Below are 6,000 nucleotides of genomic sequence, written 5' to 3'. Positions count from 1 at the left end.
TTGACAGGAACAGAATACTGACTTAAAAAAAAAAAAAAAAAGATGATAATAATATTCCTTATGACCATCTTGGAATTCTTATGGATTTTTTAATGTCTATCTTCCTTCAATTAGGTAAGGTACACTTTTTTAAATTGTAACTTGTTTCCTTAGGGTTGGGTGCATTCCTCACAGGTGAATGACATACTGCCCTCCCTGAGCAGTATATCTGATTCCAGCTTCAATCCTCTCTGCTCTCAGACTGCTGACTCCTCTGGCCTCTGTTAGCCCTGGCAATGTTTTTGGGCTGACAAGCTTCAAATAATGCTCTGCCATTCTTGCTTATCCTGGGGCCACACTCTTGAGCTGATGAGTTCCCAGACTGATTGGTCACTTCTCACTTCACCCATGGGGAATAAGCCAACCAAGGAAATACCCTCCTCCACTCCACTGGGATGCCTAATTTAAAATTTAAATCCCTTTCATTTGATGTCACTTGTTAAGGCACCTAGACTTATTTACCAATGTACTGAAAAGTGGTCTAGGTATCCCCTAGAAAATAAGTCAAATTGGCCAAAATTACTGCCAGTGAACAGATAGATGGATGGAGTTTTTTCTACCTCTCTGCTAAACAATCTCTTTCCCTAAACTTGTTTCTATTCTCTTCCCGCTATACTAAAACTCTCCTGCCTGCCTGTCTCAGGCCAGGAACCTCTTTCCACCTAAAAGTGTTCTGTTCCACTAGGCATCTTATACTCCTCTTGTTTGTCATCTCTGCTATCCTCCTTTGTTTCTTCTCTGTGCAGATGCCAGTGGCTCACAGTGGGCTGGGCTGGGGCAGCATCTGCTCAAGATACTCTACGAGATGTTCATTTTTCCCCATGAATGAGGTTTTCGGATTTTGTGCTAGGCCTAGCACCACTTATGCTGACTGGTGCATTTGTTTCTCAGACCCCCCCCCAGGGGTCTCTAGGGTTTTAGATATGCTAGCACTGCCCTTAGATTGGCACATATATTTCTCAGACCTTCGGTGGTCTTTTTGGATGTTGTACCCCTTGGACTCCGGTGTCCTGTTAGTTTCACAAATCCTTCTGCCTCACTCATGGAGAGAAAAAAGCCTACAATATTATATCTCAAATCTTTGTGATTTCTGCCAGCTGTTGGGAATGTGTTTATGGCAGCCACCATCTTGACCATGTGGCCTAGCCTCACCCCCCATGGTTCTTCCCTCTGCTACATCAGCCACCTATGCAGAGGGAGTCTAGCCAGCTTCTGCTGCCAAGAGAACCTGTGATTCATTTACCTTTTGCCTTTTATTCTTTGTCTCTAATTTCTTTTTTCACTGAATATGTTATACATAGCTTCATACTCTAGTCCTCATTTTTACCCAGTCCTGTTTACTATATCTGTACATGTGATTTAAATTTAACTTTATATGTAAATGTAAGCTAACTCTGTACAACTTAAAGTCAACTGTACTTAGTCTCAAATATTTCTAAATTGTTATGTGTCTTTAAATGATGATAAACATTTAAGGTTATAAATGTCTATTTCAAACTAACAATATATTTTTGCCACCTCGTCCTTCTTGTAAGCTGTTTATAAAGGTTAAGCCCGTATTATCAAAGGGAGTTTTTCTCTACCTCTTTGTCCTTTACACGCGTAAATCTAACCTACTCAGTTAAAACCAGTTACAGTCAGGCTGGAGGTCTCTGAGTATAACATCCCTCCACAGCCTCTCAGCTTTGATCCAGTTTTCCAGACAGATTAATTAATTACAGGGATAAAGCCTTACCTAGCCACCTATGTACTTAAGGCAAGTAACTAAAGACAAATTTTGTATACCAAAGTATACTAAACAATCAGACAGCCCTCAAATGCTCAGATATCTAGAGAATACAGCATTTAAAATATTTCAATTAAAAGCTTTTGTAACAGAGAGACAGGCCACCTGCTGGCACCACCCATTTCCTCCAAGAAGACTGATGGACACTGAAGAAGCTCCACCCACAAAAGTGGCAAAGCTAGCCACCGAGAAATCCTTCCTTTCATCTCACCTGATGCAAAGGGCTCTAAGGCCCATGGACAAGAGGGCAGTGGAATCAACTTTCTCCATGTTGCCTGGGCCAAAGGTAGGTAAGTCTTCCAAAAGCTCCTAATCCACAGTTTATGTGCCATCAGCAGAAGGCAGATGTCCTTAAGGCCTCTAAATTCAACAACTGTGGAGGACCTTGGGGGTGGCTGTCCATGCTGCCAGCTAGTGAGTCTCTGTTACTCTCTAATCATTCAGGTGAAATTTTATCCTTCTCAAGTACTCTGATGCTTTTGATGAATTTTAGCTTTGTCAGATTAAAGCAACAACCAAGTCTCCAATTGTTACAAAACAGATTTCAGAAAGGGGTATTTTAAAGTTGCTACTGGTTATAGTTTTAACATTACTTAATAAAGTTTTAGTGAGCTACAAATTCAATTCTGACAGAGTACTAATCACCATACTATGCCACTATAAGATCATAACTATAACTATAAGCTCAAAATTAAGGTGCTTTTCATTGTGCTAAAAATCTGCCAGTTACATGTGTTAATTCTGTCAGCCAAATAATTTCTAACATAAGTATGCTACTAATGTGTCTTAATATTTGTTTTCAAACTCAAAGGATTCTTGTAAGTTCCAGGGAGCCAAATTGAACCCATCCAAACAGGTCATGAAAGACCTAAAAAGTAATGTTAATGATGGACTAACCTGAAACCAATATCTGTTCCTTGGAATTTGCTAGCTTCCTCTCACAAGGCCCTGAGATAAGAAGAATTCACACTGCCCCTCCTTTCCTGTGAGTCAACAGGTGGTAAATAGGGTCAAGAGATAGCTGTAACTCTGGTTTGCCCAGACAAGATTAATTAGCACACCTGAAGCCCTAAGGTCTGCTGACCCTAATAGCAGACCATCAGGCCTCCAAGGGTCACTTACTCAATGGACAGAGGGTCCCACCCCCTCCCTAAACTTGTGGGTTTGCCTTTAAAAACACCTGGGCCCAGGGGAGGGGGCTTCTCCCTAGCCTGTGTGCTGGAGGAGCCCCGTTTGCGCAAACGTTTCCTGTTCATTAAAGCCTCTTGCGTTTTGCAGCAACTGGACTGGACATTGAGTTCTTGGGGTATCGACCGAACCTGGAAGACTCCTCATTCTGAGGGTCTTACAGTCAGATTCACTCCAAATAAATATTCAACCTTTCCCTGGTCCAGGACTCCCTTCCCTCACCTCAGGAACACCTCCCTCATCTTACAATTTTCCCCACAAGTACCAGGACCTAGGGAAAAAAAAAAAAAAAACTTTTTCTAAACTTAACCTCGTCCTCTGTTCTGGTAACATCTTTCCAGGTCTCAAAGAGATGCCAGAGTTCCATACAGTCAGGAATGAGATGAAACAACCAGCTACCAAGACTTGGTAGCACCCCAGTTTTCTCATTCCCCCAAAGAGGATCACTGCCCCAAGTCAGCAGGAAGCAGTCTTGAGAACTCAATATCCTGATTCCCAAACATGCCATGCTCAATCCCCCCTTTTTAATAACAATAGAGAGGGAATGTTGGGAACCAGCAGACTGCTGACCCCACCCCCGACGATGGGCAGGATGCTCATGGCCTTGTCTTATCTAAGTCATGACTTACCTGGCTGCTCAAGCTTTACCTGGCTGCCAGTTATGCATGTGCAAGTTTCCCTTTTAAAGGAAGCACACCAAGCCTCCTTCCCTCTTTGGCTCATTCTCTCTCTCTTGCTCCTCCTCCTCCTCTCTCTCTCTCTCTCCCTTGTTTTTGGCTGGCCACCAGCTACCCCCCTTTCTCTTCCCTCTCTCAATAAACTCCATGTGGGTGATGAGTCTCATGTTGGTGTTTGTGTTTCTTAGGCAATAGTTGTATTAAAAGAACAACAAATACCTCATATGCATTATCTTGAATATATACATAGTTGCATTCATAATATATATATATTAACATATATATATCTTACATATGTATATATGTTAATATATATATATTACTATCAAAAGATGACAGCTATTATTGTTGTTGATAGACTTCTCCACCATAAAAGTATGTAGCAAACTTTACAACTTCAGTTATAACCATGTGCATTTTAAAATCACAAACTGAATAACACATAGTCTTAAACATAATATAATCAAAAGTATAAATAAAAGGTATAGTATGTTTATGTAGCATGTCACTTGGAATAACCATGTATGGTACACAAAAGCTGAGAGCATTTCTACTATTATTATTCTGGTTTGATTATTAACTGGATATTCCAATATAAGATTTTCTAAGTTTAAGATCTCCATCAGGTCCCTCTCCACAGAGATCTGTGAACTCACAATGGAAGATGGTGAGCCAAGACTATAGGAGTCAGAGAGACTGAGGACACCAGTAGAACATGACCCACAGAATCTACTAAGAGGGGTTCACATGTGCTCACAGAGACTGAAGCATTAATCATGGAGCCTACATGGGGGCTCTACCGGGTCCTCTATGTTCTGTGTTTTTGTGGCACTCCTAAGAATGGAAACAGGTGCAGCTCTCACTCTTTAGGCTAATCTTCACTGCCCCTTTCTCCCTCTTGGTTTGTTTTGTGCAACTTCTATATCAGGGCCTTTGCCTTGTTTTCCTTTATCTTGTTTTGTCCTGTTTGGTTGTAAATCTCTTGGAGGCCTGCTCTTTTATGAAGAGAAAAGAGAGGTGGAGTAGATCTGGTGTAAGAGGGGAGACAGGGGAAGCTAGAAGGAGTGGAAGGAAGGGAAAAGTTTGGGATGTATTGTATTAGAGAATTTATTTCAATAATAATTAAAATTAATATTGTAATATTATACAGTAATGAAAAGTAATTTGTGTTGCTCTAAGGAAATAATGACAATAATTTAAATGAATTCATTTAATTATGTTGAATTGAGACTTTATATTTATTCTTTATAAATATGACTACTCAAGATAACTGCAATGATATCACATGAAAATCATACAGTATCACAATTGCCTTTTTGAATGATTCTACCATAATTATATCAAATTTGAAACAGCTAAGGAATATTAAAATATATTTATGAAAGAAAAGAATTTATTATTTTATACATAATATAGATATTTATTAATATATATATGCAATAACACTTTATAAATTTCATGTATTTTTTTTAATATGTTCAACTTGTTTATATGACATATTCTTTGCCATTTAGTTTTAATATTAACTAGGAAATCATAAAACGAGGCTATAAATATATAAAATGCTTTTTTTCCTACTGAAGACACCGGAATTTCCAAAGTAAGAACTATAACAGAAGTTAGGGATTTGTTACACAATTTGGGGCCCAAACCTAGAAATACTGAATCACATTCTGTATTTTATCAAGAATCTCAGAAATTCCATATATAATTAAAATTAAAGATATACAGCTTTATTTCTGAGTATTCTATAACTAGGATAAAACCACTTCATTAAAAATACAAGGTTAGATTGAGAGGCTGTGCATAATTCATGAGCAAATATAACTGGAGTTTTGGATTCAAGGCAAATAATGACTATTGAGTTGGCAGACATACTGCTTTCTTTTTCTTCATCTATACCCAAATTATTTTATCTAGGTGTATTAATTCAACAACCAAATGCTATATTTAATTTTTTCAATTTATTCTATTCATGCATTTTTTATCAGCAGCTCATTGCAATGCAAAGGTTTTTATTACTTTTCTTTCTTTCTTTTTTGAGGCAGTGTATCATTTTGTGTGGAATTCACTATGTAAACTTTTAACTCATATCCATTGTGTTCTTCATGCCTCTCTATCCTGAGTGCTGACATCATGGCTGAGCAGTAACATACATGGTTTATTTACAACTATGGCTAATATACGTTCAACTGAGATATTTTAAATATGAGGAGAAACACTGACAATTTTTACTCAGTCCCAATTATTGTGCATCCCACTGATGTCTTTATTGTCCCAGTAATATAACAGCAGCATTGTGGTTGTGTC

This window comes from Phodopus roborovskii, unplaced genomic scaffold (genome assembly GCF_943737965.1).
Source record: "Phodopus roborovskii unplaced genomic scaffold, PHOROB, whole genome shotgun sequence".
Lineage (NCBI taxonomy): Eukaryota > Metazoa > Chordata > Mammalia > Rodentia > Cricetidae > Phodopus > Phodopus roborovskii.
This window is presented reverse-complemented; position numbering follows the sequence as displayed.